Here is a 25,271-nt window from a genome sequence, read left to right as displayed (position 1 = left end):
ACTATTCAGTGTGGGCTGGATACCGCCGACTCTCTGGGTAGGACGGTTTCCACATCGGTAGCCCTGAGGTGCTATGCCTGGCTGAGGATGTCTGGCTTCTCTGGGGTTGTCTAATCTACACTTTTGGACATACCCTTTGATGGCCATCACCTGTTTGGTGACAAGGCGGACAACGCGCTCAAGATTTTCAAGGACTAGTGCTATGGCCAGATCCTTGGGCCTCGCAGCAACTTCTCGCCCCATGCAGTCTGCCTTTCTCCCCTCTCGTGGCTACGGAAGGTGTGCCCCACCATGTTCCACCCAGAGCCACAGGGCTGCACAAGCTGCCCAGCCTTTGCGTGGCCGGGGACGTGGGACCCAACGTTGTGTGTCTGGGGGCCAGCGGGCAGGCCAATCCACCACTACCCCCCCTGCAGCAGCCTCCAACCCTTCCTAGTCTGACCTTTCAGGGCCACCAGTTGCCAGTGGGCGGCAGAGTCTGCCATCACCTCCCCCACTGGTACAACATCACTTCGGACAGGTGGGTTTTGCAGATAGTCCGAAGGGCTACTCCCTCCCCTTCGAGACTACCTCTCCCTCCATGCCACCAACGCTCCATCGAATGTCAGATGATCACTTGGCCCTTCTCTGCCAGGAAGCTACGGCTCTCTTGGCCAAGGGAGCTATCGAACGAGTCCCTGTGCCAGAAGTAGGTCGTGGTTGCTACTCCCTCTTCTTCCTGGTACCCAGGAAGGACAAAGGCCTGCGTCCTATCTTAGATCTCAGGGATGTCTGCTTCCTTCGGAAGGAGAAGTTCAAAATGTTAACCCTGGCTCAGGTCTTGTCTGCCCTCGACCCTGGAGACAGGATGGTAGCGTTAGACTTGCAGGACGCTTATTTTCACATCCCCGTCTTGCCTTCCCACCGGAGTTACCTACTTTTCACTGTAGGCCATGAGCATTTTCAGTTTACCGTGCTCCCCTTTGGCCTTGCCAGCGCCCCTCGGGTGTTCGCGTAAGTGATGGCGGTGGTCGCAGCTCATCTGTACAGGTCAGGGGTTCCAGTCTTCCCCTATCTCGCTCCAGGTTGTCGTCTCCCACCTCCAGACTACGACGGACCTCCTCAGTCAACATGCCCTCTGATTCCCTCTCAAAAGCTCAGTTTCATTGGACCAGTTCTGGAAACAGCGCAGTTTCGGGCCTATCCTCCCGAGCAGCGAGTCCGGGATATTTGGACTATGATACCGATGTTTCAGCCTCTATCCCGGATTTCGAGGAGAATGACCATGAGGCTGCTGGGCCTCTTGGCCTCCTACATCCTGCTGGGGGATCATGCCAGATGGCATATACGGACTCTGCAGTGGGACCTGAAGTTCCAGTGGGCACAGCATCAGGGAAATCTTTTCGATGTTGCCCAGATCTCGAAGGGGACTGCAAGTCAGTTGCAGTGGTGGCTCACAAACCAGGATTGGGTCAACGGCAGATCGTTCTCCGGCAGTGGTGGCTCACGAACGAAGATTGGGTCAACGGCAGGTCCCTCTCCCTTCCCCAACCAGAGTTCACAGTGGTGACACATGAGTCACTCCTGGGATGGGGCGGCCACATGGGAGAGGTGGAGATCAGAGGCCTCTGGTCTCTGGCGGAGTCCGGGCTCCACATCAACCTTCTGGAGCTCCGGTCGATTCGTCTTGCATTGAAGGCATTACTTCCTTCTGTCAAAGGAAGAGTAGTGCAGGTGTTCACGGACAGCACCACTGCCATGTGGTACTGCAACAAACAGGGCGGGTGGGGTCTTGGACCATATGCGAAGAGGCTCTTCGCCTTTGGGCATGGCTGGAACATCAGGGCATATCTCTGGTTGTTCAACACCTGGTGGGTTCCTTGAACGCCAGGGCAGGCGAATTCAGATGCCGGTAAATAATGGATCACGAATGGCGTCTTCACTTGGAGGTGGTGCAAGGTCCCTTTCAGCAGTGGGGAGAGCCTTGGTTAGATCTATTCGCCAATGAAGAGAATGCGCAATGTCAGCAGTTCTGCACGTTGGAGTTTCCAAGGCGGCACCCGCTCTGTCACACATTGTGTCGCGAGTGAAATTGTGGCCTCCTGTACGCCTTTCCGCCTGTACAACTTCTACCCAGAGTGCTAAAGAAGATAAAGAGCGACCGGACCCAAGTATTTCTTGTGGTTCCGAACTGGGCACAAAGATTCTGGTACCCGTGCTCTTGAGCATGGCCATCGATTCTCTGATCCGACTTCCTCTTCGGGAGGATCTTCTGTCGGAGCAGCAGGGGACGGTCCTCCACCCGAACCTGTCCAGTCTCTACCTCCTTGCGTGGAGATTGAGCGGCGGCAGTTGACCGCTTTCGACCTTCCTCCCGAAATCTGTAATGTCATCTTGGCAGTCAGGCGTCCCTCCGCTAAAACGGTATATGCCTGTAGATGGAACAAATTTGTGGCATGGTGCACAGCAAAGGCTGTGGATCCACTTTCTGCCCCACTTTCAGAGGTTTTCCTCTTCAATCTTTATTTAGCCCAGCAGGGCTCTGCTCTAGGCACTCCTAAAGGCTATCTTTCGGCTTTTCGGCTTTTCTTCGCCTTCCTGATCTGCCTTCTCTTTTCAAGTCCCCTATTGTTAACATTTCTGAAGGGCATTACTCATCTCTTTCCTCCTTCTCCTTTTGTAATGCCCCAGTGGGACTTGAATCTTGTCCTCACTTATGTGTGCTCCCTTTGAGCCACTACATAATTGTCCTCTTTGTCTCCTTACTTTGAAGACTGCTTTCTTCCATGCCATCATCTCTGCTCGCAGGGTGAGTGAGCTTCAGGCTTTATCTTCCAAACCTCCCTTTCTTGTTGTTCATCCGGAGAAAGTGGTTCTTCATACTAGGCCCTCTTTTCTGCCCAAAGTGGTTACCTCTTTCCACACAGGTCAGGCCATAACATTGTCCACCATCCTCCGCATCCTTCCAAAGAGGAGGTGAGACTCCACCGTCTGAACCCACAATGTGCACTGTCCTTCTACTTTGACCGCACTAAAGACTTCTGGGTGGACGATCAACTCTTCGTGGGTTTTGTGGGCTTCTAGAACAGTCAGTCAGTCAGTGCAGAAACGTACCATCTCTCGATGGGTTGTCATATGCATTAAGATCAGCTATTCTTTGGCTAAAAAGGAACCCCCAGTTGGACAGCACACCCACTCTATCAGGGTGACAGCAGCCACTACTGCTTTGGGACATGGAGTTCCTCTGGTTGACATCTGCCAGGCAGCCACGTGGGCATCCTTGCACACATTTACAAAGCATTACTGCCTGGACAACCAACTCTGGAGAGATGTTTTTTTCGGCTGTTCTGTTCTCCAGGACTTCCCAGTGTGAACTTAGTTTGCAGACCCACCTCCGGGGTTGGTATTGTTGGGGTATCTATTCTAAGGTGAGGAATCTATAACTAATAGTCTCTTTCAGATCAACAAGTTACCTTCAGTAACAGTGTATCTGTAAGAGACATATATTAGTTATAGATTCCTTACTGCCCCACCCATCCTCCCCTTTCTGCAAACTGACTTCTAGGGATAAGGACTTCCTTAGAGGGCCTTAGTTTGGTTTACCAGTGGTCAGTGTCATGCATGGCTCTGCGCTTCTGGCATGGAAAGTTGTGTCAGAACTGACGTCAGCGCGCAGGGGCGGCGTCTAAGTAGACACCATGAAGTCATCCCGGCGACCACGACTCCGAAGATGAAGTCGACCGACACCACCTACTGACGTGCAGGGGTACTGCTAAGAAAGAATTCTCCGGATCCAGTTCGATGCCTCGGGGTAATTCTAAGGTAAGGAATCTATAACTAATGTGTGTCTCTTACAGATACATCGTTACCGAAGGTAAGTAACTTGTTCTTCTCCTCTACTTCCACCAGGTAGAGAATCTACATGGTTGGTTCTGTGTGGCCGGAATATCTTTGCTGCTTTAGCTAGTTCGGCCTTGAAGTCGTTAGACACATCTTGTGTCTTAAGCAGAGCTTCATATGCTTTATGGGACTCTGTCAACCATCTGCTTCCTTCCTCCCTGAAGGGGTCGGGCTGAGCACTTTCAGCGTGCCCAAGATGGCAGTGAGATGGCAAAGTTTAATGTTAAATCAGCAATGGACACCAACGATTCTATTAGTGGAGCCATGGTGCAGTCTGTTGCTCTTCGCAGACATGCTTGGTTGCGTGAGTGGAAATTCCCCGAGAATGTTCGAGAGCGTATGAAGGATATGACCTTTGATGATGTTAGTTTATTTGGCAATCATGCAGATTTTGTGATTCAACACCTCATGGCTGCTCACTTGTAGTATTGCCTTGTCAAGTATTTTGCTTCTCTTTTATATAGCCACGGTTTTGGACCTTCAGGTATAAGGATTTTAATCCTGCTCTGCTGCTGTTGCACTATGTGGTGTTGAAGTATTAAGCCCTACTTTTTGCAAGAGTGTTTGACTTCGGATTTGATGATTTTAATTTTCGGATTGTTGTTGCAGCTGCATAGCTGATTTGTTTTTTTCATTTACTCTGATGCGGAGCTTAGTCTCAAGAGTTCATACCCTTTTTGCGTATACGTATCACTCTACATGGCGTATTGGTTTACTATTGTATAACTTTTTATGTGTACTACTTATGTAGTCTATTTGTTTGCTATTAGATAGTTTTCTCAGAGTACCCTTGTGCGGGCATCACTCTCCTATACAGTTTAGTCATTCTTGGACTCTGTTATACGCTCTTTTAAGCGCTATTGTGTGGGCTAATAGCCGTTCTTTTCCTCTTGTGATCTCCTTTTTGGGGTTATGTTACCTTTGCACGCCCCTGCTTTTTCTTAGCCAGGGTTATCAGTATAGCTTGTTTTCTCTTCCGGAAACGGACTGCATATTTATTATAAGTGCTTCCATTTTTTTGAATAATGGTGCTGGTATTTTCAGAGTTTATGTTGGTCTTCTTTTGAATACAAGAGTTCATGACTTCCTCCTTTGTGAGAGGGTATGGGTAATTCCTATGTTTAATCGTAGAACATAGCGGTGTGAACTCTGTGTCTTAAGCTGCCCAAGAGGCAGTGTCTGAAAAGGTTAAGGCTGTTTCGATCATGCATTACATTGTAGGAGGTCTCCTACAATGTTCTTTGCATATGTTATTCTGTCTGAAGGTTAGATATTACCTGTCTTCTTGAGGTTTGTATATCATTTTTCTGCTTTTAACAGTCCTTGAGAAATCATGGCTGTTTGTATATCAAATTTTTTGATTATATTTTTGGTACTGGATTAATAGGTGTGATACGTTTATCAATAATATTGTAAAGTGCTTTTGGTCTGATTTTTCAGTTCTGTTTAGCTATTACGTATACAGAGTATACATGGCTGTGTGCATATGTTATGCATATTTGGTTTTCGATATTAAAAAAAAAAGAATACAGAAAGAGATTTTTAATGTGAGATGTGATTGCTTCTCTGGTCTTGTTTGCCTTGGTGCGTCGAGTGTGTCTATGGCTCTAAGTCATGTTCAGACCATGGCACTGAAGTCCAGGCAGGGAGAAAGCTTGATAATTCCTTGCGGTACGGCAGTACACATTGGCCCATGAAATTCTGAGATGTATATATCCATCCATCCATCCATCCATCCTTCCTTCCTGCTGGCGGTCGCCAGTAAGTAGTTATAGTTAGGACCTTGTTTCTATTCAAAAAGCGTTTTTTCTTTTGCCGATATCTTTGGCCCCGGTTGACGAATCTTTGCGAAATTTTCAAAACTAATGGGGCGCTCCTGTCTTCAAAGTTTTGGGGTGATTGATTCGTCAAGTGGGGGTCAAGAAAAAAGGGGGGGGGGGTCCCAAAACTCATTTTCCCCATGTTAATTTCTGTAGGAAAAATTGGAACAGGCTACAGCCCGAACTGCTGAACAGAATTACACCAAATTTGGCAAAAAGGTAGCTCTTGGTTCAGAAAGTGACCTTTTTTTTTTAAATGGTGTAAATCCGTTCAGTAGTTCCTGAGAAATTAAAAAATGAATCATATTGATATCTGAGCACCGAGGAGGGTTTGCGAACCTCCCCGGGCACGAGCTTCACTCTGATTGGCTTTCAACACTCCAAACCAGGAAGTGTTGGCAGCCATCTTGTGACTCGGTAACCGAGTCACAAGGAATCAGTAGAAAAAATGGTGAAAAACAAGAAAAGGGGACAGGGTAGAAACACCCTGACCCCCTAGGCCTGCTCAGGGGGTCCCACAGGGACCACCAGGCCCAAACATAGCATTAAAAAAAAAAAATCAGCAAAATCTGCGCTGGGTGCACAAATCCTGCCGAGAAAAGATATTTTTTTTAAAACGAAGCACGGGCTCCGCACTTTATTTGTAAGCCCCCGGGTGGGCCAGGTCCCGGGGGCAATGCCAAATTATATAGCGGGGGCCTGCGGGGACCGCCACCTACCCGGGGCTATACTAATTATATGCGGTGATACGCGGCTCCCCGCGGCTCCGGGGACCGCCACCTCCCCGGTACTTGTGTAATAACATATTTAAATATGTGCGGGGGGCACATACCCCCCCCCCAAGCCCTGGGGCCCACCACCTCCCCAGGGCTTCCTTCAATTATTTGCGGGGGCCTCATTGGCCCCCCCAAGCCCCAGGGACCACCAGCTCCCCGGGGCCTTAAACACTTGGGAGCCCCCTCCAGGAGCCCTTGATGGCCCTGGGGACCACCACCCCTAAGGGCCGGCTCCTGCAATGTCCCAAGGTGCCCACCCCTGGGACATTGTCGTTTGCGGGTGCACAGCTCCCGCACTGTCATAGCAAACTCTGCTTTGCTTCGTTGAAACCTGCTCATGCTTCAACAAAGCAAAGCTGGATTGCTTTTGAGCAAGGGGAGCTGCATGTTAGCAGCTCCCCTTGGTCAAAAGCAATGACGGCTCCCGCAGGAGGCGGGAATCCGGCAGGACCGTGGGGGCATTGGGGCTCCCCCCACGGTCCCCAACAGTGAGGCCAAGCCCTGCGGGTTGGGGTCCCCAGGGCCAAAAGTGGCCGTGGCTCCCCTCCTGCGAATAAAAAAAACCCAGAAAAACGGCAGGCCGGGCCCGGGTGATGGGGTCCCCGGGGCCAATAGTGGCCTAGAGAAGGGGGGCCACGCGCCCGCTTCCCAATTAATACATTTAATCGAGGAGGCCATGCCTCGGGGATGGGGTCCCTGTGGTTGAAATTGGCCTTGGGAGGGGGGACCGCGCAGACCCCTTCCCATTTTTTATTTTTATTTTAAAAAATGGGTCAAGCCCTGGGGGATGGGGACCACAGGGCCCCAAATATAGTAAAAGAGGGGGGGGCCCACACAGCCCCCCTTCTAAAAATAAATTAAAAAAAAAAAGCCGGCATCTCGCCAGAAGCCCCGCCCCCTCCCTGCACCATTCTGCAGATGCACCCCCTGGCGCATTGTAAGTTGGGAAATTAAGTCACCATGAATACTGAGGGTCCCTGGGGGCCAACTAGCCCACCAGGTACCCTCAGTAAGAGCCACATAGCTAGTTTGCAGATAGGTGGTCCGAAGCCACGCCCCTTTTTACACCACTCTGCAAACGCGCCTCTTGGCGCACTGCTGGTGGGGCGATGAGGTCATCTTGTGTCCGGAGGACCTCAGGACACAAGTGGACTTCAACCCCCAAGCAGCAGTGCGCCAAGAGGCGCGTGTGCAGAGTGGTGTAAAAAGGGGCGTGGCTTCGGACCACCTATCTGCAAACTAGCTATGTGGCTCTTACTGAGGGTACCTGGTGGGCTAGTAGGCCCCCAGTTAGCCTCTTTATTCAAGGGGACTTAATCCCCCAACCTAGAACGCGCCAGGTGGCACGTTTGCAGAGTGGTGGAGAAAGGGGGCGTGGCCTGTGTCCACCTCTCAGCAAACCCACTGTGTGGGGCTCACCGGAGGTAAGAGGTAGGCTAGTTGGTCTCTAAAGGACCCCCAGCAGCGAAGGGGACTTCAATCCCCATCCAAGAGCGCGCCAGGGAACGCGTTTGCAGAGTGGTGGGCAAAGGGGGGGTGGCCTGTTATGAGAATTTAGCAATCCTGCTGTGTGGTACTTACTGGAGGTAATAGGAGGGGTAGATGGCCCCCAAGGATTTCCTTGGGGGCCAAGTACCCCTCTTGTTACCTCCAGTAAGTCCCACACAGTAGGATTGCTACGACGTCTTCAGAGGCCATGCCCCCTTTCTCCACTACTCTGCAAACACGCCTCATGGCAGACTACGGGATGGGGGATGAAGTCCACTTTACTCCTGAGGGACTTTGGGGGCCAAGAAGCCCTTCTGGTACCTCCTGTAAATCCTACGCAGCGGAATTCCTGAGCGCTGGTCGGAGGCCCAGCACCCTTTCTCCACCACTCTGCAAGCACGACTAGTAGTTAAAGAAGTGTTTGCAATGTAATAGGTTTTGTCATTTGCGAGAGTTTGAGCTATTGGCGTTGTAAATGTAAATCTTTTTTACTAATATTTGTGGTATGTAGTGTATAGGAATTATGTAGAGTGGGATTATGTGTTATGGAAAGTAATTATGTGGTATGGTAGTCAGTGTTGTAGAGTGGTAACCTCAGGTTTAGTCTTCCTCGTTTCCATAGAAGCTCAACTATGAACTCAGTGAGGCAAAAAAAGAAGGAATCACTGATGAGCACTTGTGGACCTAGTCAGAGGTATGAGCAGGGCCACTGGAATTATGCGACTGTTTGGCTGCACCGACTTTCACACAATTATAAATTTTCTGCATTAGCCACATAATTAATCATCTGCTTCATAATCTGCAGATTTGAACAAAAAAAGCCTTGTTTCTAGCTCAAATGGCTCAAACGTTACCAAAGATGCAGCAACAAGTGTTACAGCATGGTGGAAGGCCCTTTGCATATCCTAGAATGGTCACCTGTTACTTACTGCTAAATGTGGGTGTTAAATTGGTACTAATGGTGTGCAAGCCACTCTTGCTTCCATCTGTGCCTCTCTTGCCTCTTTCAGCATTCCTGTTGCTTCTTTGTACACATTTCTTTCTTTTTCTGCAGTTCTCTTGCCTCTTTCTGCAAATCTCTTCTACTTTCTGCACCTCTCTTCTACTTTCTGCACCTCTCTTCCCTCTTTCTGCACGTCTTGTTATCTCTTTCTGCACCTCATTTGGTTCTTTCTGCACCCTTCTTGCCTCTTTCTGCAACCTTCTTCCCTCTTTCTTCACCTCTCTAGCCCTATTCTGTATCCTTCTTACGTCTTTCTTCACCCTTTTTGCCTCTTTCTGCACCCGTTACTTCTTTCTGCACTTGTCTTCCTTCTTTCTGCACCTCTCTTGTTTCTTTTTTCACCTCACTTGTCTCTTTCAGCACCTCTGTTGCTTTTCCCTGCAGATCTCTTTCCTCTTTCTCCACCCCTCTTGCCTCTTTTGCACCTCTGTTGGTTCTTTCTGCACTGCTCTTGCTTCTTTCTGCACCTCACTTGTCTCTTTCTGCACTTCTCGTGCTTCGTTCTAAACCTCTGTTGCTTCTTTCAGCAACTCTCTTGCCTCTTTCTGCACTTCTCATGCTTCTTTCTGCACCTCTCTTGCATCTTTCTGCACTGCTGTTGCCTCTTTCTGCACTTCGCTTGCTTCTTTCTGCACCTCTCTTGCCTTTTTCTGCACCTCTGTTGCTTTTTGCTGCACCTCTCCTTCTTCTTTCTGCACCCCTCTTCCCTATTTGTGCAACTCTCTAGCCTCTTTCTACACCTCTCTTCCCTCTGTCTGTACCACTCTTTCCTCTTTCTGTACCTCTGTTGCTTCTTTCTGCACCCTTCGTGCCTCTTTCAGCATCTCTGATGCTTCTTTCTGCACTTTTCTTCCTTCTTTCTGCACCCCTCGTGCCTCCTTTTGCTCTTCTCTTGCTTCTTTCTGCACTTCTCTCTCCTCTTTCTGCACCCATCTTGCCTCTTTCTGCACCTCTGTTGTTTCTTTCTGCAGTTCTCTTGCCTCTTTCTGAACCTCTCTTGGTTCTTGCTGCACCTCACTTGCCTCTTTCAGCATCTCTGTTGATTTTTCTGCAGATCTATTGCCCCTTTCAGCACCCCTCTTTTCTCTTTCTGCACCTCTCTTGCCTCTATCTGCAATCCTGTTCACTCTTTCTGCACCTTTCCTGCCTGTTTCTGCACATCTCTTGCCTCTTTCTGTACCTCTCGTTACCTCTTTCTGCACTTCTCTTGCTCTTTTATGCACCCTTCGCGCCTCTTTCAGCACCTCTGTTGGTTCTTTCTGCACTGTTCTTGCTTTTTCGGCACCTCACTTGCCTCCTTCTGCACTTCTCTTGCTTCTTTCTACACCTCTGTTGGTTCTTTCAGCAATTCTCTTGCCTCTTTCTGCACTTCTCTTTCTTCTTTCTGCACCCCTCCGGCCTCTTTCTGTACCTCTCTTGCCTCTTTCTGCAACCCTCCTACCTTTTTCTGCACACCTCTTGCCTCTTTTTGCACCTCAGTTGGTTCTTTCTGCACTGCTCTTGCTTCTTTATGCACCTCTGTTGCTTCTTTCAGCAATTCTCTTGTCTCTTTCTGCACTTATCTTCCTTCTTTCTGCACCCCTCCGGCCTCTTTCTGTACCTCTCTTGCCTCTTTCTGTATCCCTCTTACGTCTTTCTGCACCCTTTTTGCCTCTTTTGTAGTACTGGTTTTATATACGAGTGTTCACTGTTTCACTTGATTGTGTGCTTCAACGGTCATTGGGTTTTACTCCTTTATCTTGTCTTGTGAAAAACCTATGAGACATGGGTTATACACTGATTCAATACTGGTTTATACATTGGTGGGCACTATTTCGCATACTGATGACTCCACAATCAGCTTGTTATGACCTCATGATTCTTGTCTTGGTATTATCATACCTTTCGCTTCCGTTGGTCAGTGATCTGTAGAGTGGGGGTTGTCTTTCTTTGCAAGGCTGATAAATCATTAGTGTGCAGGGTTATATGTAGCCTAAGCTTAGTTGGTTAATGTGGGGTTTTACCTTAAACTCTTTGGCTGGTATTAGTATACCACTTCAGGTTTATTCGTAATTAGTGTTTCAAAGATTTTGAACTTTTGTGGGCACGCTGTTTCCACAGCCAGTTTCTAAGGTGGTGCCTTTTTCTGGCGCGTAAGTTTCACAGAAGAAACTGACGTCCACGCGCCAGAGGGGACTTATATGGCACAGCTGACGTCACATCCAGAGACTACGTCATTGTGGAGCTGTACGGCCCTGTACCCCGGCGCGCAGAGGGACTGATGAAAACATTTCCAGATCCAGTCTGATGCCTGGGTAGAATTCAAAAGTTAAGGAATCTGTCGCTAGACACTGTCTCTACCAGATATTACTTTACCGAAGGTAAGTAACTTGTATGTTTAGGGCATGGTTAAAACAAGAAGTCATTCTGTGAGGAAGATTGTGTCTTTGCATTCTTACATCCAAGTATATTTACAATGGGCTGCAAAGCTAAAATTAGCAGAAATGACCTGCTCATTTGTGCAGAATCTAATGCACTGTGTATGTAATGCCCTTCCTTGTCATCCAAGAGTAGGGTTACCATATTCACTTCAAACTCGTATGTTCATAAACCTGTATCAGGTTGATATTGGCCCCATTCCGGACAGCACATTCTTGTATGTGTAGATAGAGAACTCTGCTTAAAATGTGGGAAATTCAGAGAAAATAAAAAGGGTTATCTTTTCAAAAGCCGTTGATCTTTTTGTCCATCAGCTCACCAATTGCTTTAACCAATTTAGCTTTATGATGAAACTAGTGATATCTCACCTTCACTCAGAATGACATGATGTGTTCATGAAACATTAAATTATCTGAACTGGAGGCATCACCCCCTGTTCAATCTTCTGGCCTGACATCTAGCATTGATAAGCAGGAGAAAGACTGTGGTTGAAGAGGACGCCCGTCATTGCCGGTTCTTTGCACCACTGCCCTTCTGCCCGCAGGACTATTGTATCCAGGCTGCACTGCAGCTCGTTGCCGCCAACGTCACATCTAGCGCCAGGATGTGCTTTAAATCTCAGCGCGGGACACCCGTCATTGCCGTTTCTTTGCAACACTGCCTGCCTGCACACAGGACTATCAGATCCAGGCTGCACTGCGGCTCGCTGCCGCCAACGTCACAGGTAGCACCAGGAGGCGCTTTAAATCTCAGCGAGGGCTCCCTCAGTGCGGGACACCCGTCATTGCCGGTTCTTTGCAACGCTGCCTGCCTGCCCACAGGACTATCGGATCCAGGCTGCACTGCGGCTCGCTGCCGCCAACGTTGCATCTAGCGCCAGGAGGCGCTTTAAATCTCAGCTCGGGCTCCCGCAGAGCGGGACACCCGTCAATGCCGGTTCTTTGCACCACTGTCTGCCTGCCCACAGGACTATTGGATCTGGGCTGCACTGCGGCTCGCTGCCACCAACGTCACATCTAGCGCCAGGAGGCACTTCAAATCGCAGCACGGGACGCGCGCGGGCAGACCCAGACCACGCTTGGTCGAAGTCCAGGCCAAGGGCGGGTCCGTCTGCGCCCGGAGGAGGCAGGACTGGGCCCACCCTCTTGGTTCTTCGGGTTTCTAAACTGGCATGCAGCCTTCAAGCTCAATTCAAGCGAAGCAGCGTTAAGGTAAAGGTTTCTTATTTTTTCCCTAAATTGGTTACATTCTAAGTTAAACTCCTTTGAAATGTATTTGTATTCAATATGAGGAAACGAAAAACTGCTCTTGCTCTAAAAACAACTGACACTACATTAGATGGCTTTCTGCAAAAGGCGGTGGGGGCACTAAATAAGGAAAGAGAATTGGCTGAGAGGAGACTGTCAATTGTGCCTCCCCCTGATCCCCCAGTTACCGCCACTGGTACTGGGGACTTTCATACGGCAGCCATTGGAATACATCCTGAACCGAGGCCACAACCCCCACTTTCGCCCTCTATTATCATTGTGAGTCAGGGAAACCAAGGCGCCACGCATGAGGGAGACGAGATTGCCCCTCAGCTAATCATGGAAAAAACTGGGTCCCTGAGTGTGGTAGGAGGGAAGAGGAAGTGAATTGAGCTGGCCGGGGTTGACGTGAAAGCGAAGGGTCAGTCCCCAAGGGTTAAACACTCAAAACAATCTCACCCTTTAGGTACTGCCTGTAGAACCCGTAATGGTGGCGGAGAAACTGTACAGGTTGATCTGGACATATTGACTGAAAAAATCAGCAAGGTTGTAAAAGATGCCCTGGAACCTATTCTCTCTAGCTTGGCCAGTATTGAAGAGCATCTTGCGCGACTTTTGCAGGAACCAAGGGATTACCTAGCACATAAAGAAAAAAAGGCGACGGAACCTTTACCCAGCCACAAAAATAAAAGGGTAACTGAAGAACTTTCTAGTGCCTCCCCGGCGACTTTGAAACCATTAAATGGATTACCTATTATAGATAGTTGGGCCACTTTGCGAGGGCCCCCCCTCATGGACACCAGTAACAAGTAAATTGATACGAGAGTAAGGGAAATTGGGATGGTTGGTTCACTTAACGGGGATAGACGAGGGAGCGGGCAGAATGGGAGAGAGTGACTAGGAATCGGCATGCTTAGGGGGGGAAGAAACAAAAGAATCCTTAAGTAATTTGGACCCAGGGCATAGATATTTATCCTCCCAGGGCAACAAGAAAGCTGCCCGAGCCTTATAAACAAGTCAGCATATTGGTGCTATAGGAAAATTCCATCACACATAAATTGGTCCGAACACATTATTATAGCAATGAGGGTGGGCTGGTTAGGCCCTGCAACCAAATGCCAAGAAGGGGATTGCGTTGTACTTAATTTTAACAACAAAAGGTGCATTTTTTCCCCCCTGAAGCATATTGGAGACTCACCAAATGATCTGATAAAGGCCTGTCCTCAGGGGTCTAGTAAGAGGCAACACCTCCCTGGGTACAGGCCAAAAAGATACTTTCCCCTCCAGTCTCTCTCATTTATCCACCCCATTCGCTTTGATGCTCTGTCTGGCTTGACAGATATTGACTGACTACCTGTACATTCAGGCAGTCTAGTCGATCTGAAAAGATCATGCTTACAGCGCCCTGTTTTAGGGAGAGTTGTAGATGCAGACGAAATTGGGAATAGGCAATTAACAGATTTATCTGGCCCCATTTTGTTAAACATCAGCAGGCCTAGTAATGATGCAGTGAATACTGAAAACCTCATCTGGCACTTAATTCCGGTTTCTAATATGAATTCGGGGGGGGGGGGGTCGAGGGGTCTGGTATAGCAACCTTGCTCACCATGTCCGCCATGCAATCCGCAAAGGTGGGCCTAGGGAGTCGGGTACATGCTACCCCGTGTAGAATCATTTCATAGAACATTGCAGGAATACGTGCAAAATTAATAAATGAGGATTGGGTGGATTATATTGGGGCTTTGATATTATTTGCCTTCAAGAAACATGGTATCAGGCTGATATTGTGCCGGACGGTTATCGTTCCTTTACCGTCCATGCAACACCCTTACCGGCTGGGAAGGCAAAAGAAGGGCTTTTTACTTTCATTTCAGTCAAATATGGGCACATACAAACCCATGTTGTAAAGACCTCACCCAGGTACCAACTAGTCCTCATTTCCAACTTGATTCGGGCTAAGTTATTGCTAGTAAACTGGTATTATAATATCTTTGACCAGAATAGCAGTCCTGTGATTGAGGGCTTACAGGTGCTGGTTAATAACATTGCGGGGAAGTGGCAGCCCTTGTGTATCTTTTGGGTGGGGGATCTTAATTGTACCATTTGTTCATTCAGTCACAGTGGAGTCTGTGGGCTGCTAGACGCAGAGGGTCAGCCAAAGCCACATTTTATCCATACACCACAGGGTGAAGCCTTGAATTCTATTATTATTGAAAATGACCTAGGCCTTTTTAATACTAATAATTTGATTTGCAGCTCCTTACCCCAGTGTCCCACCTATGTTGGAGGAGGTACAGAAAGTACAATTGATTTTATGTTTATCTCTAGGAATTATTCCCCACTTGTCGGTAACTTTGAGGTGGCACCAAATATTGCAAGTGACCATAACCCTTAACCGTTTTCTTCAGTATAATAGCCAAGGTTGGGAAAGGTGATGGTTGTCCTATTTATTTTAATCAAAATAAAGGGATGAGATTGAATTGGGGTAAAGTTGATCCCATCCATTTTGAAGCAGAAAACAGTCACAACAAATTTCAACCTTATTATGAGTTGTCTCCAAGCTGACTCTCCCCTTGATGAGGTGGTTCATGACTTTGAACTGATCTGTGCAGATGTGGCAAAAGACCTGAATGGATCAGTTCGAAGAAGAAAATCCCAGGAGCTGCGATGGTTTAACGCTGAGTGTTCCAGAGTGCATAGGGATCTTAAAATGGCCCTCCATGCCAACCCTTGTGATACAACACAAATTAAAAGTTTAAGGCAGACCTATAAGTGTACTATCAAACAAAGAAAAGATGAATTGAGGAGTTTAGCTCGGGAAGATCTGGAGAGAGCCAGTGCACTGAAAGACTCTTAAGAGTTTCTGGGACATAATTAATCGCCCCCTATTTAAAGACTAGCCTAAACCCATGGATTCATTGATCCTAGGGGCAATTTGGGAATCCCATTTCTCAGCCATATTTAATCCCCAAAACGCCTCAATAGTTGAAGGAAGTGGAGAACCGATATTTGTTCTATCATTGGCCTCACAATTAAATGCATCAATCACAGTGGCAGAAATTGCGGAGGATTTAGCGAGGAGAATCAGCATGAAAGCCCCTGGCCCTGATGGGGTTCCCCTGGATTTGTTAAAAAGAAACCCGAAATTATGGGCACCCTTGCTCACCAACGTTTCTAAAGCTGTAGGGATTGGTCCCATTCCATTAACCTGTAAGGAGGCCATCATGGTTCCAGTATATAAGAAAGGTAACAGGAGTGACCTTGCCTGTTATAAGCCAATTTCACTAATCAGTGCCACTGCTAAGGGTCATCCTTGCGCATCTTGAAACCTGGGTGAACAGTACAGGGATCGTGTCCAGATTGTAATATGGTTTTAGAAGGGCGATGGGAACCACAGAACAATGCCTCAATTTGTCCCTCATCATGGGCAAGTACATGAAGGCCAGGAGGGGTTCTATACATCTGGCCTTTATGGACTTACCCAGTGCTTTCGACACGGTCAATCAGGAGAAATTGTGGGGACTGATGGAGCAAATGGGTTTTGAGGAAGCCCTTATATCCCTCCTACGTAGGCTCCATACCTCTACAACGGTTGCCGTACGATACGGCTCTAGGGGGGGGGAAAGACTGGGCCCATTGTCTCCACAGAAGGTGTCCGGAAGGGTTGCATTTTAGCTCCATTCCTCTTTTTATTGTATACAAATGGTTTAAAGGCATTTTTAATAGAGAAGGAATTTGATTTTCCTAAAATTGGAGGCAACGCGATCCCATTGTTATCTTATGTGGATGATACTATTTTAATGGCTCTGACAGCCAACAGCCTCCAAAAGTCACTTTACGCTTTTATTGATTTTATGGCAGCACTGGTTTTAAAAGTAAATTTGATTAAATCTTATGCCGTGGTGTGTGGCCCCAAAGTAATGAAAACAAGAAAATTTGAGGTTAGGGGCAAGACCATTGACAAGCTATTTTTTTTTTCTTCATATTTAGAGAATATTTTTAATGATTCTATGAATTGGGACCATCTTATTACAGCTAGGGTACAACATACTAGTCTGGTTGTGGAGGGCTTATTTCGCTTTGCCCGCAAGCTAGGCTATAAACTGGTGACTGAATTGGTTACCCTCTAAAAAAGCCAAATGTTTTCCTGTGGCATCCTATGGGGCGGGAGTCTGGGGCTACCATAAAACCCTACAACTGCAGGTCCTGGAAAATACATGTATAAAAAGGTTATTGCTGGGCCCAAATAGTGCCCGCACTCCCTTTTGTCATCGGGAGCTATGGCTGGCCTATGTTAAAGATCGAATTGATATCGCCCCATTGCTCCTACGGGCCAAGATTTGGTTATCTGAGGACCTAATGTTCTCAAGGGATGTTATCAAAGATTGTACCAATTTAGATAGTGCCTTGTCTATCCCCTGGCTCCGCTTTGTAAAGGAAAAAGTACATGAGTTAGGTTTGGGGCACTACTATGACAATCCTGCAAGTATCAATACAAATGCAAAAACTGTTATAAAAGATGCATTGTATGCTAGGGCACACCTACGCTGTGCACAAATGATAATATCAGGCCCCCTATGTTTATTTCCCGGAGAACAGCAATTTTATCTAACTTTTGCCACTAACGTTCAAGTATGATTGTATTTGACTAGGTTTCGATGAAGCACATTGCACTTTTTAGTGGCATTTCCTAAACAATCAGGATGGGTTCACAGCTTACCACCTTGTCCGTGTGATAATTTGGCAGCTCAGAGCACGTTGCACTTTATTTTCTTCTGTCCCCTTATAAAGAGCCGAGGGGGAAATTTTAAACCACACTTTTGAGGAAAATACGGCCATGTACCTATATTGGCGGTTTTAATTTCTTACCGTCTTTGTCTACTTTAACTATCTGCATTACAGTTTTGAATTTTATTAGAGTTGCAATGTCTATAAGAAGACGCTATGAGTTATTACAGCCTAATAAAACCTGTGTACCCCCTATATAAAAATAACTACATGGACGAAATGTTATGGTTGTTACTAGAGATGGACATATGGGAGATTCAACATTAGGGTTTATATTTCCTCCCAACACTGCTTGAACGCTATTTACTGTCTGCTTTTTTATTGTTTGTTTTTATCTATGCTTCTGTAACCATGATATGTACATTTTATTTTAGCAAGTATCTGTGCAAAACATTTATGGTTCTTGGAACCAAATAAAGTTATTTTGACTTGACTTGACTGTGGTTGAAGAACCCGATGGTCACACAAGGGGAACAAGCCTGTTGTCTGCATTTACCACTAAGTCTAAAATGTAATATTCTTAATTTGTCTGTGCAAGGGTTGTAGCTATGTTTTGTCCTGGAACACTATATCAAATGAACTGGGAGCTAGCTAAGAGGAGTGGTTCTGCCAGTACTGTACCCAACAAAGATGCTGAGTAAAAAAAAAAAAAAAAACCTCTTCTAAAAAGCTTGCTAAACATTTGTCTTTTTCTCGAAGCCACTGTGGCTGATGATTTTGTTTACTTTCTTTGTGTTGCTGCATTTTAAATTGTGTGCTTCAAAAAACGTCTTAAAATTTTTAAATTATCCTTTTTTTTTTCCAACCTGCTGAACTAAGACAAAGATGAATGGGCCTGTACAGAAGGCCTTTGTGCAAGAGATTCTCCGTAATTGAGCAACAATACCCTTATTATAAATTAAATCTACAAGCCCTAGTAAACATTGTATTTGACAACATTGTTTGCCACGAAGAAAGCCACGAAGAAACGTCAACCAGTCAGCTTGCTAATCTTCTCGTATCTACTGAAAAAACAGCAGTATAGTTTGGAGCCTCTAATAATAGAGGGACGGCCTGCACCTACATTTTGAACCACATGATTGAGATACCTGCTGTTTTTCAAAATGAGCTGTGTTCGGTGGATAGTTTGTAGCACCAAATGCGAATATATTTTCTGTATTGTCTCTGCCAAAACCAGATCAGACCAGACTTTGTAATTCTTTTTTCAGATGGTCTAGTCAAAGTAAAACTGAGGCCATGGTAAGCAGTTTATTTGCAAAAGACTACTGGAAAGCTCTTATCTTAGAAAGAACATCCCAAGGTTCTTTAGAATTATTTTGAAGCTTGATGAATAAGCTTCAAAGAGGATGATGGGTCATTTGGAGAAATATTTCTTGTGGATGATCGATGAACTTCACTCGGATATGTAATTCCCTGTAGTTACTACATCGTATTCTATTCTGGCATCCATGATTGAATGGGATTATGACGTAACGGAAGATTTGAACTGAATATAGGTAATGTGCATTTGCGTATGCTTAATGTCTCAGGAGATTACTGTAGGATGCTGGCTCTGTATATACTATACCAAAGTAAGGTTTAGTGTGCACAGAGTCCAGGGGATCCCTAGAGGTATAGCAGAGGCTAAATTAGTTAATCACTTACAGCTCTCGTTGTGGTGGTGTGGTCGAGCAGTTAGGCTTATCAGGAGGGTGTGCTACGCATTTATTGTATTCACTCAATCAAGGCTGATGGCACACACTCGGACAGAATCCAGACCACATAAGTAAGTATAAAAGCATATACTTATGTTTTATTTCTAGAACCAAGCCGGACTTGGCAAAGGTAAGTGAAATATACTTTCAAATCAAAACTTTACAAGGTAATGCAGTTGTGGTTTGAATTGCAATTGTTACAGGTTTGTATTTGCTTTTAAAACCGTTTCAAATACATAGAAATTACTTTTGATTACTTTTCAGTTACTTTGACTACTTGGGGTGATATGCCGAGGTATATATCAAGGGGGCTGACAAATTACAGGTAAGTACGACCATTTTTGAGCCAAAGAAAGTTACTTTAGTTTACATACAAAGTCAGTTCAGCACTTTTTTGGAACAAAAATCATAGCATTGGTTCCTATGAGAGTAAAGGTTATCGTTTGCAGGTAAGTAAACAACCTGCAAGAGTAGTTTTTATGGTTTAGAATGAAGGTTCAAGAAGGCACTTTGGTTGCACTACTAGTGGCACTAGGGCGGCAGAGCCCCAATGTTCGCCAAAGGGGCTAGGCGGCACTTCGGTTGGGGGGCTGCTCACGAGCAGGCCACTTGGTCTTGGGAGCTAAGCTCCTATGGTTAAGGTCAGGGCAAAGTGTATCACAGGTTGGCACCAAGTCCATACCACCAGCGGTGCCAGGGTGGCCAGGTGAGAGGTGCTTAGGAGGGTCGGAAGCCTAATGCAATCCTATGGAGGTTGTCAGTTTGGGATTTTTGGCGGCAGGCTCGGTCCATGAAGTCTTCTGGGAGGAACCAACAACTGGGCAGGTAAGTTGGAGGGCTCAATACGTAGTTGCACCTCAGGTCCTCTTCTCCAGGGTGCAGGGCAGAGGGTGGGGTTGGCAAAGGCTGGCACACCTCTCCTCCTAACTTGGGTTTCCTGCCGATTCTCCCGCCCAAAGTGGGGGTCCAAACCTGTGGGAACCTGTTGCTCGAAGCAGCAAATGGCACGGACAACTTACAAAGGTGGCAGGCCTTTGAGGCTTCCCCTTCGTGGACCCAGCCCATTCAGGGGGATGAGGCATGAAACCTCTGCCCAGGATGGGCTTTGTTTCTAGACCCAGAAAGTGGAGGCCCTCTACCCAGGGGTCCAGAAACCTGTCTGGTGGTGGCAAATGGTGGGCAGCTATTCAGGAACCACACCAGGGCTGGTCGTTTTTCAGGGGACATCTCTAAGATGCCCTCTGAGTGCATTTTACATTAAATCCCACAGTGGCATCACTGTGGGTTTAATGTGCTCAGAAGTTTGGGACTAAAATTCACAGGATTCAGTAAAGCCATTATGGAGCTCTTAATGACCAACTCCAAGACTATATACTCTTTAAGGCTTCACTGCACTTACAATGTCAAAGGATGGACTTAGACACTGTAGGGGCACAGTGCTAATGCAACTGTACTCTCAACTGTGTGCTAGTGCACCCTGCTAGAGTGGTACTTACCTAGGCCGCAGGCAGTGGGTTGCAGGCATGGCACTCAGGGGTGTGTAGCATGTTGACTCTTCACTTTTCTCGAGAGAGAGAGAGAGAGAGAGAGAGAGAGAGAGAGAGAGAGAGAGAGAGAGAGAGAGACCGAGACCAATTATGGGTACAAAGGTACAGTTTTGGGAAAGAACACAGACCCTAGGAATCTGATTGGCAGGGACCAAAGGCACGTCAAGTCAAAGTGCATCAAGTGTCAGGCAAAAGTTGGGGGGGGGGGTTACTGCAACAGAAACCCACTTTCCTGCAATTACTCTGCAGCCTCCCTACCACCATGCGCCCAGGAGAGAGGAGCCAGCATAACTGACACGCTAAGGCACCAACACTTAAAAAAGACCACTGCCACGCCCCCCAGGAGAAGTGAACAGAGACATTACTCCCTCACAGACATTGGAGCTGCAACTACCACCTGCCGCTGGGTACAAAACACCTGCCAACAAAACTGCTAAATTGGAGCAGGGTCACAAGATGCCACCACATCAGTTATTGGCTCGGATATGCAACATAATCCCAATGTAGACCTGTAGAGAGTCATCTCACTATACTGGCAGATCATCGGAGACTTTGAAGGACCCAAGAGGAGTTTATTACTAGGGTTCAAGGGCTAAAAAGGGATCCAATTGAGACATCTAAATGGGGGCTTTAGGCACAGCCTGCCTATTGAGTCCCTAGAGTAACTCCACTCACTTCAGACACAACTCTAGATAATGAGGAGTATTCAATGCTTACTCTAGGTGTTGATAGGTGTTCGAAACTCAAATACGCACAGCAAATAACACTCAATGACTTCAGAGTACAGACAGAGTTCTAACTTTAAAGAAGAGATGGAATTTATGTATAGACAGGTAAAAGGAGCAGTTAAGAACACAAAAAGAGAAAAACAGAAAGTGCTGACTTTTCCTGAGGTAAAGATATGACCACAGATACGCCAATAACTACCTGGCTCTAACACTACATTTTCTATAACATTGGCAATGTTAACCTATAACACAGCTCTTAGCCTAGTTCTGTAAACTGTGGATTTTGTGTATCAATGCATTTCCCCACAGACACAGAATGGTTAAATTCTTATGATGCATAAGACCATAATGTACCATGTCAGCTTCTCTCCTTTCCTCATTCCTTATTATTTGAGTTGCGGGAACATTGAACTGGCGCATTAAAGAGGAAGAAATTGTGGGGGAATTTGGATGTGGGTGGACTGAGAAGAATGGTGTAACGGTAGGGGAATGTTGAAGGAAGGAAGCAAGCAAGCAAGCAAGCAAGGAAGGAGAGGAGAAGGAAGAAGGTACTGGGGGTGTCATGGAAAGGAGATACTGTAGCTGCCATTTTGGTTTGATTTCTCTCCTTAGTTGCCTGGAGGATAGTGCTGCAACAAAGTAATTTCAGTATGCAATGAAGAAAATGTGAGTGGAAGTGGAGAAATCTGTCAGACCCTTCCCCCTTATTGCCCCTCTCAACCCCATCATGGATTCTCTGCTGAGGAAATCAATTGGAGGTAGTAGGTCAAGTGAGGTATATTCACAGAGAAGCTTTGAATACAGCCTACACACATCCCCAAGATCATTGTCCCAGCACATTGTTCCTGGATCTCCCACATCTACAGCTGTAATTTCCCAATCTTTGCTGTGTCCAACATTTTCCCATTCAACCGTACTGAAAGCATCCATAAGCAAGGTCCCTTTGCTTCGACTTCAAGCCGGAGGAACTTGTTTAACACTGAGAGAAGCGCATTTCATGAAGGCAGCCATCCTTACTATTGAGGCATACCAAACCACCCCCAGCCTTGCATCATGGATGGTGTGCCAGCCCTTCTTTCTGATCCATCACACTCCCGCGTGTAGGGCCTGAGTTCTGAATGCCTCACAATGGTGCTATCTCTCACCCCACCATTTAGAGCAGAAGTGACAGTGCTTCTTGGGGAGCCATCGTAGAATCATTCCCACCCAATGTTCACCACAAAGGGCCGAATCCTTGAGGTATATTCATGGTGCTCTGTCTGTTCTCTGTTAACAACAACTTTCTCCTCCTTCCAGTGATTAGGCCTGCAGTATGAGGGCTCATAACAGAGCTGCTTTGGTTTCTGTATCTGAAAATCTTACATTTCTGGTGGTTCAGGTACCATCCTTACCTAAGGGTGCTTACTGAGCGTAATGGCCTCAGTAGTCCCACTGGGAACTGGCCTCTAGGATTAGGGCTCAAACATGTGTTTAAGTTAGATCTGTGAAATTGTGAGGGCAAGAGAGATGAATAAAATGGTTCCACAGGCAGACGACTTCTCCCTACAAATTAACTAAATCATACACCTGGCCTGCGAAGGTGTGTGCCTTTGGACTGAGTTTGGGACATTGAAGGCGCATTAGCTTGATGGAGCAATGCAATATGGCATCTCCACAACCCAGATATTTTTCTTAAGTTAAGCTGGACTCCTGGGATATCACAGCACAGCACCTGGGCGGTCTTGGTCATTTGTGAATCCTCCATGCTGATTTCAATTCAGCTCGGACTTGTGCAGGTCTTCATAGTTACCATCTTGGCAGGGGTAGGTCAAATGTTTCTGGCAGCAGTGTAGTGCTCTATCCCTAGATAGGTTCCTGCAGCAAGGATTCACAGAATAATCATGATTTGTGACAAGTCTGGAGGCAGTTCAGTAGCTCAGAGAAGATTAGCTCCTGGAAGTACATTTGCTCTGCACTGGTATCAGAGGTCCCCGACAGTGTAAATAGGTATCATGCTTATTTAAGGGGCATTTGTTACAATTTAACTGCCAAGACGGGAAGCCAGAATCAACCAAAGTGCTGCTTTTTTGTGCAAATATCTTTATTGATACATTTTAATGATATAGTATAAAACTTGGACCATTGGCCAGGCATATCAAGTGCTGCCTTTTTGTAAAGTTCAGAGATTCCTACAGTTCTATAGAAATGTTTTGTTACTTTGTTGCCCGTGTTTCCAGGGCTTCTGGAGCAAGAAAACACAGGTCAAACTGGTTGGAACTGGTAAAGATTATTTTGTAAATTTGAAGTCTGATCCAACACAGTCCACCTTTTCCACAATGACCAGCAGTAACAAAGGGATACAGGGATGGGTGCATTTCACCTTTGTTCAGGAAACCAGCTGGATTCTCACCGTATGGGATATTGGTAAATAGGCGTTTACCCCTAGATACGTACTCGCTGCCTGTACACCCAATCACCAGCCTGTGATGAAGGAGGCAGTAACCCCCTCATCCAGCATAGGTGTGCACTTAGGGCATAACTCTATCCTTAAAGGGCAGCTGTAAGGATGAACAAAGTAAGGAAAAGGATGACGCGCCTCCAGTGGAGTTGCATGATTAAAGAAAAAAGTGATAGACATACAGTGAACTTGCATGATTGTCAAGTTTAACAGGAGGACAGCTTAGATCTTAATAGGAAAAAAGGGATAGCGTAGGGTACACAGCTTTTCCATACCCTCGAGAGGACGTTGGTCCGAACATAGAAAGCAAAAGATATTGGGCACTGATCTCTATGCAAAAACATATAACAAGAAAAGTAATTGGACAGTTACACACTGGATTTCAGTTCAGGTGTTTTGTTGTCGGAAACATGATTCTGGGCTGAGTGTTGACCTTTCTGTGTCTCTGTATGGTTTGTCGATGACCGGACAAAGTGCTGTGGTCTGGCGACTCGCGAGTCAGTAGTGTCAGTGTCTGGTTGTGATCAGGTTGACTCTGGAATTAGTAGTATTCGAGGACCAGGTACATGGAGTGCTCAAGGATTTACATTTTACTGCTCTCTTGAGAAACCAAAACAAGTTATTAATCGTGGTGAAGGTAGAAATAGGTTGAAGGGAAGGTTAGGCTAGCATCCTTGAGATTCAGGCAGACGAGTCAATCATTGGACCTCAAGATGTCCCTGAGGAGATTAATCCCCCTTCAGTTTGAAGTGGCGGAATACCAGCCTTTTGAACTACCTGTGATTTATGACGGGACGATTATCTCCGTCTCTCTTTTTCATGAGGAATACGTTGCTGAATCCGCCAGGGTTCACCTGTGTTGGAATTACTGCCACGTTGACTAGGAGTTCTGATAACTCTGTCCACCAGAGAGACTTCCTGACCCGACATGTCAATGGGGCGGGGGCAGAAAGGTTGTGTTGGGAAGCCGTAAAACTCGATGTGGTACCTCTGCACCGTCTGTAGCACCCAGGCATCCGAAGTCAAGAGCCTAAAATTAGGTAGAAAATCTGCCAACCTGCCCCCTAATCTTTATTGGGAAGAAGGGTGAACACTCACCTTTAACGGATCCGGTATTGCCGTTGCTTCTGAAGGTTCCTCGTGACCCTCAGCTGGGGTAATCGCCTCTGGAGAGGAAGAAACCCCCAAAATCTTTGGGATCTTGCCAGTGTCTGCTTCTGGATGTTTGCCCTCTAGAGGAGGCTTGGAACGAGAGTCCGAAGGAACAGTCCTGATTATTGGTAGTCAATCTCATCTGTCCCCCCCTTTGTTTTCTGATTCTGCTATAGGTGAGCATAACATAGAGGATGTTTAGCTCGCGACTCTGCCGCTGCTACCTGCTATGCCGCTGTTTAAATAAAGGAACTCTTTAATTCTGCTGCACTATACTAGCTGCACTATACTAAC

The 25,271-nt window shown here is 46.6% G+C and overlaps 1 protein-coding gene across 2 annotated transcripts in view; it reads left to right on the top strand.

Moving 5' to 3' along the window:
• Positions 1 to 25,271, top strand: part of LLGL2 (LLGL scribble cell polarity complex component 2) — a 682,570-nt gene that overhangs the window by 378,486 nt on the left and 278,813 nt on the right. The window lies entirely within an intron of this gene.

Source organism: Triturus cristatus, chromosome 7 (assembly GCF_964204655.1).
Source record: "Triturus cristatus chromosome 7, aTriCri1.1, whole genome shotgun sequence".
NCBI lineage: Eukaryota > Metazoa > Chordata > Amphibia > Caudata > Salamandridae > Triturus > Triturus cristatus.
The sequence above is the reverse complement of the archived record's forward strand: the minus strand, read 5'-3'. Positions and strand labels throughout refer to the sequence as shown.